The sequence below is a fragment of the Dromiciops gliroides genome, chromosome 6 (genome assembly GCF_019393635.1).
Source record: "Dromiciops gliroides isolate mDroGli1 chromosome 6, mDroGli1.pri, whole genome shotgun sequence".
Taxonomy (NCBI): Eukaryota; Metazoa; Chordata; class Mammalia; order Microbiotheria; family Microbiotheriidae; genus Dromiciops; species Dromiciops gliroides.
In genome coordinates, this window is record NC_057866.1 from 174,803,667 (window position 1) to 174,816,204 (window position 12,538).

The window sequence follows — 12,538 nt, forward strand, 5'->3', positions numbered from 1 at the left end:
TGAGAATGTCAGAGTTAAATCAGACACTAGCCTTTTTACCCCCTCACTTTCCTAGTCAGTTTAGCTATTCATTCAACAAGTACTTCTTAAGCACCTACTATGTGCTAGGCAAAGATAGTTAATGTCATGTATATACAATTTTGAAGAGGCAGCTAGCTATCATAGTGGATAGAGCATTGCAACTAGGTTCAGGAAGACCTGGATTCAAATCCCTCTTCAGAGACTTCCTAGCTGTGTGACCCTGCAGAAGTCTCTTAATGTCTCTGCTTCAATTTCCTCATCCTTCATAATGGAGATGATAATAAAAGTGCTTATTGCTGGGAGGAGGAAACAGGATATAATATTTGTAAAACACTTTGCAAACTTTAAAAAACTCTATAAATGATGGTATAATATTATTACTACTAAAGTTGGAAAAGTATTCCATTTACAATATCTTATTTGATCCTCTCAAGGGCCCTGTCAGGTAGGTAATATTAGGAATCCCAATTTACAGATGAGAAAATTGAACCAAATAGACATTAAGTGACTTTCCTATGGTTGTAAAGTTAGTTAATTTCAGAGACAAGATTTGAGCTGATGTCCTCCTGCCTCCAACTCTACTTCACCAAATGGCCAAGTGTTCCTACCTAAGCTGACCTATAGGCTCATATCCATCTATATTCTGGTACAAGTTCTGTTCCTGAGGAGAAAAAATTTCAAGGATTCCCTAACAGAAGACGGCTTAAAGCAATGTCATTCTTGGTGTTAGTGAGTCTGCCTTAACTTTTACTTATGGAATGAAGACCACAAATCACTTTGTGGGGTGTGGGGGGGTGGGGGATGAGGAAGGGAAGAAACACCTGACACCTGGACCTGGAATAGCTAATTGTTTTTTTTTCTCGTATTCTTCTTTCCATTATGAAAATACGTTTTCAGAGTAGAATAATCCAGCCAAACTGCATGTGAGAAAGACATGGGGCATAACATGAGAAGAGAAAAGAGATGCTTCATCAAACACCAATACACAATGGAAGGTTAAGTAGAAGGCACATCACCCAAGGATGGGGGAGAGGAGGCAGATTCAGCATAAACACTCATGGAATTTTGAGCTTGTCTGGTCAAACAAAGCCCCTCCTTCTAGAGGGAGACACTAAGAAATATCCATGAGCACCTAAGCAATTTTTACCAATTGCTTACTTTACCAATATCTTTACTTAACTGAGTCATCATTAATGAATTCAAGTATTCTTAGAGATGCTTTCTATTTTTTTTTTTTTGGTGAGGCAATTGGGGTTAAGTGACTTGCCCAGGGTCACACAGCTAGTAAGTGTTAAGTGTCTGAGGCCAGATTTGAACTCAGGTCCTCCTGACTCCAGGGCCGATGCTCTATCCACTGCGCCACCCAGCTGCCCCGAGATGCTTTCTTGAAATTAAGTATGTTTGGTTTTTTAATCAGTTTCATTCATTTACTCCTGATTATAAAACAATGTAAGCACCAAAGGTCAGATTGAAGCATGATTTTTCTTGCTTTTCTTTTTCAACATGGTTAATATTGAAATAAGTTTTGCATGATTTCACATGTATAATTCATATCATATTATTTGCCTTCTTCATGGGTGGCATGGGGGTCATAAAGGGGGAGAGAATTTGGAACTCAAAAAATATTTAATGAATGTTTACAAGAACATGTGTGTGTGTGTGTATATATATATATATAGAGAGAGAGAGAGAGAGAGAGAGAAGAAGAAGAAGAAGAAGAAGAAGAAGAAGAAGAAGAAGAAGAAGAAGAAAATAAACAGAAAGAAGAAGTGAGGAGAGGAGAGGAGAGGAGGGGAGAGGAGAGGAGAGGAGGGGAGAGGAGAGGAGAGGAGAGGAGGGGAGGGGAGAGGAGGGGAGGGGAGAGGAGGGGAGGGGAGGGGAGGGGAGGGGAGGGGAGGGGAGGGGAGGGGAGGGGAGGGGAGGGGAGGGGAGGGGAGAGGAGAGGAGAGGAGAGGAGAGGAGAGGAGGGGAGGGGAGAGGAGAGGAGAGGAGAGGAGAGGAGAGGAGAGGAGAGGAGAGGAGAGGAGAGGAGAGGAGAGGAGAGGAGAGGAGAGGAGAGGAGAGGAGAGGAGAGGAGAGGAGAGGAGAGGAGAGGAGAGGAGAGGAGAGGAGAGGAGAGGAGAGGAGAGGAGAGGAGAGGAGAGGAGAGGAGAGGAGAGGAGAGGAGAGGAAAGGAAAGGAGAGGAAAGGAAAGGAAAGGAAAGGAAAGGAAAGGAAAGGAAAGGAAAGGAAAGAAAGGAAAGGGAAAAGAAAAATAAATTTGTAGCTTGTACTTGTAAAGTAAACCATCATTTCCCTTTATGGGAGAGTACTTAATATTGGCCTCAACTTGCTATTCATTTTAAATATATAATAAAGTTATCATGTACATTTTTCCTTTTTTTTCTTCTCTCCCCTTCCCCACCCTAGAGATGGCTACCATTAGACACAAATACATATACATATAGACATATATACATAAAATCATTCTACACATTATTCTATTTATCAGCTCTTCCTCTGGATGCAGATGTATTTCTTCATATGTCCTTTGTGGTTAATTTAGTTACTTATAATTATCAAAATTACTTTTTCTCTCAAAGTGGTTCTTAAAATAATGCTGCTTTTACTGTATAGAACATTCTCTTGTTTCTGCTCATTTCCCTCTTCATTATTTCATGGAAGTCTCTCCATGTTTTTCTAAGACCATTGTTAACTCATCATTTGTTATAGCCCAGTAGTATTCCATCACTATCATATACCACAACTTATTCAGCCCCTCCCCAATTAACAGGCATCCCCACAATTTCCATTTTTGCCACCACAAAGAGAATTGCTTATAAATATTTTAGAACAAGGGGCAGCTAGGTGGTGCAGTGGATAGAGCACTGGCCCTGGAATCAGGAGTACCTGAGTTCAAAACCGGTGGCAGACACTTAACACTTACTAGCTGTGTGACCCTGGGCAAGTCACTTAACCCCAATTGCCTCACTAAAATATATATATATATTAGAACATATCAGTTCTTCTCTTTTTCCACTAATAATCTTTAGAAATAGACCTAGTAGTTGTATTGTTGGGTCAAAGGGTATAAGTAGTTTAATAACTCATTGGGCATAATTCCAGAATGCTCTCCAAAATGGTTTGGATCAGTTCACAATTCTACCAACAATGAATTCATATCTCAATTTTTCCACATCCCCTATGCTATTTATCACTTTCCCCTTCAATCGTTTTAGCCAATTTGATAGGTATAAAATGATATTTCAGAGTTGTTTTAATTTGCATTTCTCTAGTTAATAATGAAGGGGCATTGAGGGAAGATGGCAAAGGAGGTCAGAAATTTTCAAACTTTCCAAATTTCTTCCACAGACAGAACATGACCACAAAATAAACACAGAACAACAAAAATAAAGGAGTAGAGCAGCTGTCTTCATAAGACAACTTGAGAAGACCTCAGGAAAGACCTCCAGGGGATGAGGTTTGGCCTGAGTAAAAAGTAGACACCCCCAAGGCAACTTCACTTAATCAACAAACAGCAAGCCCTGGGGGCAACTCCATTAGGAAGCAGAGTAGGCCTCAAGAATATTCAGCTCACAAAACTTTCATCTAACCAATAGTATGGGGATCAGATGGCTGAGTGAGACAAGACTGAAAGACCCACCCTGCTTTTTTTTTTTTTTTTTGCCAGCAGTGGCAGCCAGAAATGATCCCAGGGTACAGCTGTGGGTGAGGAAGAATAAGCATACACTGGTTCCACAGCGAGCAAGAACATTTTTGGGGACAGTATGGCTGGGGGCCCTAACTGTTGCTTGCAGGAGGAGAGGAGGACCTGAGATTGAGCCCCTGGACAGAATTCAGAAAATAACAGTGAGGACATGAGACCTAGGATACCATCACCCATAACTCAGGATTAAAACCTTATTGCAATTAAAAGCTGCTAAAAACAAAACAAAATAAAATAAAAATGAGTAATCAAAGGAAAAAGAACCTGACCATAGGTAGAAGATCTGGGTTCATATTCAAAGGAAGATAGTGAGGTTAAAAACAGCCACTCCTATCCCAGAGAGTAGTGGCAAATGGTCACAAGCCCAAAAAGAGCTGTTGGAAGAACATAAAAGGGAATTTAAAAATCAAATAAGAGAGATAGAGGGAAAAATTAGGAAAAAAAAATAAAGGCAATAAAAAATTATGAAAAGAAAGTTAACCAATTGGTAAAAGTAATCCAAAATCTTAAGGAAGAAAATAACTCCTTGAAAATTAGAACTGAGGAAGGCCAATGGAATGACATTTTAAGACACCAAGAAATAATAAAGCTAGAAAAAGTAGAAGAGAATCTGAAACATCTCATTAGAAAAGAACAACTAATCTGGAGAACAGATTGAGGAGAGACCATATAAGAATTGCTGGACTGTCTGAAAAATATTATTTAAAAAGAGAATATTGATACAATATTACAAGAATTAAGGAAAATTGCCCTGAAGTTCTAGAACAAGAGGGTAAAGTAAAAATGGGGGGGGGGGCGGAAATCTGATATTCACCACCTGAAAGAGAAACCCAGGAGGAAAACTTATATAAATGTCATAACCAAGCTTTAAAATTCCCAGGTTAATAAGAAAATATCTCAAGCAACAAGAAAAAATACATTAAACACTGTGGAGATACAATATTTAACAGGGATTTACAAGGGATTTCACAAGATCTAGCAGCTTCTACACTAAAAGACCGTAAGTCTTGGCACATTATACATCATAAAGCAAAAGATCTGGGGTTGTGACCAAGAATAACTTACCCAGAAAAGTTGAGCTTAATCTTGAATGGGAAAATAAATGGAAATCTGATAAAATGAAAGACTTTCAGGTACTTTTGAAGACCAGAACTCAATGGAAAATTGAATATAAAAGATTCAAAAGAAATATAAGACTAATTATGACTGTCTTACTAAGATCAAACTGTTTACTTCTTATATATGAAAGTGTTATTAGTATTCTTAAGAGTCATTATTACTAGGGTCATTTGAAAGAAAGGTTGGGGCTGAGTCATTATGATGAGGTGATTCTAAAAAAATAACTGGGTAGGATAAGGTAAAAAAGAGCAATTATTTCATAAAATGGGGCATGAAGGGAAGAACTTATAGAAAGGAAGCAGGTGTGGGGAAAGGACTGGTTATATTGGAACCATATTCTCACTGAATCTGGGTTAAAGAAGAAATAACATGTACATTTGAAGGGGTGTAGAAGTGTTCTGGACTTGTAGAAAGGTGAGAGGACTGGAGGACAGGGTGGCAGAGGGACTTTAAAAAGTGTATGTAGATTAAGATTTTGGAGTGTGGGGGAGAGGATGAGGATGGGACTTTTAGAGTTCTAGGTGGAATAAAAAATAGGATAAGAAGAGAAGATAAGGTAACAGGGATAGGGTAAAAAGAGAGGCTGAGAAGAAAAATATTGAGTAAAAATAAGAGAGAAATTCACAAATAAAATTATAACTTGGATATGAATGGGATGGACTCATAAAAGGGAAATGGATAACAGAAATGATTAAAAATCAGAATCCAATAATATGTTATTTATAAGAAACACCTTTAAGAATGAGAAACAGAGATAAAATGAAGGGTTTGAGTAGAATTTATTATGCTTCAGCTAATGCAAAAAAGTCAGGGGGAGCAATTATGGTCTCAGACAAAGTTGTGGGTAAAATAGATTTAATTAAAAGAGATAAACAGGGTAACTACATTTTTTATAAAAGGCACCATAGGCAATTAAGTAATATCAATAATGAACCCATATGCACTAAATATTATAGCCTCTAAATTAAAAAAAAAATTAAATGAATTATAGATGAAGAGAGAGAATAATACTATAACAGTGTAGGACTTTAATATTTCCCTCTCAGAACTGAATAGATCTAATAAAGAAGAAGAAGAGGAGGAAGAGGAGGAGGAGGAGGAGAAGGAGGGTGAGGAGGAAGAAGAAGCAGAAGAACAACAAGAACAAAAAGAACAGGAAGAAAGTCATGGAATTGAATAGAATTTTAGATCAGCTAAATATGTTAATTATCTGAAGAACGGAAATAGAAAGGGATATACCTTTGTCTCAGTGGTTCAAAATACCTTTACAAATATTGATCATATATTAGGAATAAAAATTTTATAGTTAAAAGCAGAAAAGGAGAAATATTAAATGTATCCTTTTTCAGAGCACAAGCAATAAAAATAACATTTAATAAGGGATCATGGAAACATAGATTAAAAGCTAATTGGAGATTAAACAGCCTAATCTTTTTTTAATCATAAAATTATTTTACTATTTTCCAGTTACATATAAAGGTAGTTTTCAACATTTGTTTTTGTAATATGTTAGTTCTAAATTTTTCTCCCTCCCTCCCTTCCCGCCCCCCTCCTCAATATAGAAAATAAACTGATATAAGTTATGTACGTACATTCACATCACACATTTCTGAATTAGTCATGTTAAACAACCTAATCTTAAAGAACAAGTGGGTTAAAGAACAAATCATAGACATAATCGACAATTTCATTAAAAAGAATGACAATGAGATAACATATCAAAATCTGTGGGCTACAGCAAAAGCATTAAACAGTTATTCATGTTTCAAGTAAATCTCAGTAGTTATTCCATGAGATGGTCCCTCTCACCTTACCTTTCTGTTCCACTAGTCATCTTCTGTCCTTCAAATAGCTGCTACAATTCTTTTCAATGCTGAGACTTGCCCCACAAATGTAGTTGCTACTCTCATCTATGCAACTCAGAATCTTTCTCACTAAAATATTGACATTCCTTTAATAAATTTGGGCCTTATTTGTTCTAACAAAACCTTTCAATATGATGACTCAGTACAATTAGTGCTTACATACTTATATATTAATCAATATGTATTTCCTGATATATTCCAGGCACTGTGCTAAACAGTAGAGATACAAATATGTTTTACAAAATATGGACTCTTATCCTAGTTATCCATATAAGCAAAATTAACTTGGAGGAAAGGATACACTAGGGAAAACAGCTTTTATGTTCCCCATAGATTGTCACTAATTTGCCTTTTATCTTCCCTATCTCAGGGCAAGCCTTACCTAGGTGAGTGAGACCCAAGAACAGCTCTCTTTTTCATTATTTTCAGCCCCTCTTCCCACTCTTCTTCCCATTTCTAGTCTTTCATCTTTAAAAATAAAATCTTATTAGTACTATGTTTACCATCCTGAAACAAAGAAATGAGTTTTGATTACATGTATTGACAACAAAGGAAAATTTAAATTATTCTTAAAAGAAGTAGGAAAAAACCATTATCCTGTTGGACAAAGGAGAAGGAAGCTAGCTTCTCTAGTCTCAGAACTAGAGCTTTCGATCAACCTTTGATATGTCTTTCCTCAGGAAGAAGGGATTAGTCTTTCTTTTCATTCTAGTATCTGAGTCCACAGAGGAAGTTTCTCATTACCACTTCTGCAGAACTTTGACTAGTCACACAACCTCTTTTTGCCTCAGTGTCTTCAACTTCAAAATGAGGATAAAAGTAGCACCTACCTCCCAGGGTGAGGATCAAATGAGATAATAATCACATAGCGCTTGGTATAGTGTCTAACACATAGTGAAAACCATATAAATGTTACTTATTCAATCATTCATGTATTTGTGTGTTATTATTTCTGTTTGTATAGGAAAAAGATGTACAGGATTTAGAACCAGGAGACTCAAGTCAGATCTGCCACTAAGTCTTAGTTTCCTCATTGGTAAAGTAAAGGCATTGGGCTAGTGGTTCCTGCCAGCTCTACAGTCTGATTCTAAGGCTCTATCCTACTGCCAGTGTGATCTGGCTTGGGATAAAATGGGTAGAAACTAAGTACTGCTTTCTGGGAACACTCCAAACACTAACTCTTATGTACCAAGTAAGTTCAATTCCACCAAATAATCCAATTGAACAAGCATTTGTTAAACTCTATGTTCCAGGTATTGTGCTAGGTTCATGGGATACAAAGACAGAAAGAAACATAGCCATCGCCCCCTCCCCTGCCCTCAAAAAGCTTACATTTTACTGGAAAAGTTTACATTCTATAGGCCAAAGCACAGCAGTATTTCATACTGTACACATATCAATGGATATTAATGAGTCCTCAACAGGACAGAGAAATGTCTTTTTAATCCATTCAGTTCTAGTGAGGCAGAGAAGTTCAGATAATTGATGTGACATATAATTACACTCAGACTTCAAATCCACTACTTGTTTGCCTGTGGAGACAGAGATGGAGTGTCTGTCATATGAAAAGTAGAAGAAGACCAATTTGTCTGTATCAAAGAATATATAACACATAGGATGGTTGGAGAGATTAGTTGGTGAAGAGCTAAATAATGTTGGGTTTGGAGAAAGAAAGACCTCAGCTCAAATCCCACCTTAGACACATAATAGTTGTGTGACCCTATCTAGTCACTTAATTTCATTAAGCCTTATTTTTCTAATCTGTAAAATAAAATTTAAAAATGAGAATAATAATAACACCTACCTCACAGGGTTGTTGTGATGATCAAATAAGATAACATACATACAGTGCTTTGCAAACTTTAAAGTGATATTTAAATATTAGTCATTATTATTCTTTGATTGTTTCAATCCCAAACAAAGGAGTTTATATATGAGTCACTGAAATTTATTGATTAGAGGAGTAATATGGTTAGAATTTTGCTTTAGGAAAATCATTTTGGCAGCTGTATGGAGGATGCACTAAAAAGGAAAGAGACTGGAAGGTAGGAGACCTATTATGAGGCTATTGCAATAGTCAAAGGAAGAAGTGACAAAGGTCTGAACTAGAGTAGTGAGTATGAGTGAAGAGGACAGATATGAAGAGATGTCATGAAAGTAAAAATAAGATTTGGCCATTGACTGGTTAACTAGAATGAGTAAAAGTGAAAACTTAAGGATGACACCAAAGTTGCTAGTCAGGCTGACCGAAAAGATGGTAGTGTCCTCAAAAACAGGCCCATGGGCATGATAGATAGATAGATAGATAGATAGATAGATTAGATAGATAGATAGATTAGATAGATAGATAGATAGATAGATAGATAGATAGATAGATAGATAGATAGATAGATAGATAGATAGATAGATGGAAAGATGAGCAAGTAAAGAAAGTTTAGAATTATAGAAAGTTTCTTCAGTGACAAGGAGGATCAAGGTGCACCTTCAGAAGAGGATAATAACCTCAGGGCCCCTACATACATCAAACATATAAGAAACTGATTCAAATTATTAGAAAAAGAACCATTTCCTCAATTAATAAATAGGTAGTTCATAAAGGAAGAAACCCAGGCAATCTATAGCCATAGGGGAAAATGTTCTAAATCACTAATAATTAGAGAAATGTCCTGTCAATTAAAGTCATTCTCTTTTTTTTGTGGGCCAATGAGGATTAAGTGACTTGCCCAGGGTCACACAGCTAGTAGGTGTCAAGTGTCTGAAGCTGGATTGGAACTCAGGTCCTCCCAAATCCAGGGCCAGTGCTTTATCCACTGCACCACCTAGCTGCCCACTAAAGGCATTCTAACTATCATATCTATCACATTGGCAAGGATGATGACATAAGTTAGAGGGGCTGTGAGAAAACAAGTACACTGATACACTGTTAATGAAGTTTGAATGGGTCAAGCCATTCTGAAAAGCAATTTGTGACTGACCCCCAAATTGTGCATACCCCAAAGAGAACCAAGAAAGAGCAAAAAGATTTATGGGAAAATCTATTTATAACGGATTTTTTTTTTGTGGTAATAAAGAACTAGAAACAAATGCAGTACCTTTCAATTAGGAATGGCTAAACAAATTACGGCATATAGATGTGATCAAATACTATTGTACTCTATGAAATAATGAAAGGAATGGTTTAAGAGAAATCTGAAAAGACTTGCATGAACTGAAACAAAACAAAGTGAATGAAACCTGAAGAACAATTTATAGAAGAACATTGTGATAACAAACAGCTTCAAAAGATCTAAGAACTCTGATCAATATGATGATCATTAAAGATTCCAGATGATGATGAAATATAGTACATACCTTATAATAGAAAGGTTATGAACCCAGGGTTCAGAATGAGACATAGTTTTGGACATGCCCAATGCAGGAATTAATTTTGTGTGGCTATTCATATTTATTACAAGGACTTTGTTTTGTTTGTGTTCTTTTGTTTTTCCAAATGAGAGTGATTAAAAATAGATTATTTTTAATTAAAAAGAAATTACTGTGAGTTAATCTGAGGAAGAAGTCAGGACTTGGGATGAAGGCAAACCTGAGTATCAATGAGCCAGACATGAGAGGTTGGATAGTGACAGCCAAAAACTGTACTAAAAAAAGAGCAGTAAGAGGATTGTGGCCAGCCCTGGCAATGAAGAATATGGTCCCAGCTGAATTCAAATCTATCAAAGTTTTCATTTATTGACACATGGGGAAAGATATTTTTTCTTTGGAAAGAAAGTCAAAAGTGGGGAAAAAAATTACTTGGCTTTCAAGATTCACTTGCATAACAACATTTGAGTTAGGAAATGATCAAATCAGAAACAGATGAGTGGTTTTGCCCCTAAAATATACAGTTTTTTAAAAAAGTAAATATAAAAAGAATTTGGCAAAATGGGTATAGGGTTTTAGCACATTCACTATTGTTTAATGTAAGACAATTGATGATTCTAAAATATATCCAAATATATAGAATTTTCTAAAGTTAAGTTTGAAGATTCAAATTTATAAATTAAAAAAATTTATTGGGCCCTTTTCCTCATTCAATTAATTTAAAAATTCCTAACTGCTAAGAAAATACTTTTTCTTTGTACTAACTTTGTGTTTCTAATTTTGACTTGAGTCAAATCTATTAAATCAAGATTTTAATTCAATGTGTTGTTTCTTTTTAATAGTATTTTATTTTATTTTCCTTATTACATGTCAAGATAAATATAATATTCATTTTGATAAGATTTTGAGTTTCAAATTTTTCTCCTTCCCTCATTTCCCTACCCCCTTCATAAGCCAACATTGAGAGAATGTTGTACATATACATAATGTTACATTATACATAATGTTATACATTACAATCATGTTAAATATTTCCATATTAATCATGTTGTGAGAGAAGAATCAAAACAAATAGTAAAAAACACAAGAATGAGAACAATAAGAACAAGAATGAGAAACAAACCAAAAACAACAACAACAAAATAGTATGAAAATAGTATGTTTCAATCCGCATTCAGATGCCATAGTTTTTTTTTCATAATGAGTCTTTTGGCATTGTCTTGGATCATTGTATTGCTGATCATCATACAACATTGCTGTTACTGTGTACAAAGTTCTCTTGATTCTGCCCACTTCACTCAGCATCAGTTCATGTAAGTCTTTCCAGTTTTTTTTTCTGAAATTGACCTGCTCATCATTTCTTACAGCACAATAGTATTCCATTACATTCATATACCACAATTTGTTCAGCCATTCTCCAATTGATGGGCGTACCCTCCATTTCTAATTCTTTGACACCACACAAAGAGTAGCTATCAATATTTTTGTAAATGTGGGTCTTTTTCCCTTTTTTTCTGATCTCTTTGGGATAATAGTGGTATTTCTGGGTCAAAGGGTATGCACAGTTTTATAGCCTTTTGGGCATAGTTCCAAATTGCTTTCCAGAATGGTTGGATCAGTTCACAACTCCACCAACAAGTGTTCCAATTTTCCTACATCTTCTCTAACATTTATCACTTCCCTTTTTTGTCATATTACCCAATATGATCAGTAAGAGGTGATACCTCAGAGTAATTTTAATTTATATTTCTCTAATCAATAGTAATTTCATCTAAAATCTGCCTATTCATGTCATCTAACCATTTCTCAATAGGAAAATGACTTGTATACATATAAATTTGATTCAGTTCTCTATATATTTGAGAAATGAGGCCTTTATTAGAAACACTGATTTTAAAAATTGTTTCCCAGATTTGTTTTTCTTCTAATCTTGATTGCATTGGTTTTGTTTGTACAAAACCTTTTTAATTTAATTTAATCAAAATGATCCATTTTGCATTTCATAATGTTCTCTATCTCATCTTTGGTTATAAATTCCTCCCCTGTCCATAGATCTGACAAGAAACTATTGCATTCTCTTCTAATTTGCCTATGGCATCACTCTTTATGTCTAAATCACATACCTGTTTTGACTTTACTTTGGTATACAGTATAAGATATTGGTCTATGTTGTAAGAAAATAATGGGCTTTGCTAACACCTAAAGGCCCCTGCTCAAGAGGATTGATTTGGACCGACTGGATTAACTGAGATTGACTGATTTCACTGATTAACTCAAAACAAACTTAAAGTTAATTCAATTGAAACCACACCCACCTGGCCCTCAGGAGGGTGTGTTCTCAGAAACTGTGGACTCTGATTTCAACACAGGACCACCCTCAAGTTCAGTGAACCAATGATTTTGGGTGATGGTAGCCAATTAGCTTGAAGCAGTGTGGAAGGACCGCCTCTCCTTGGAACACAGAAAA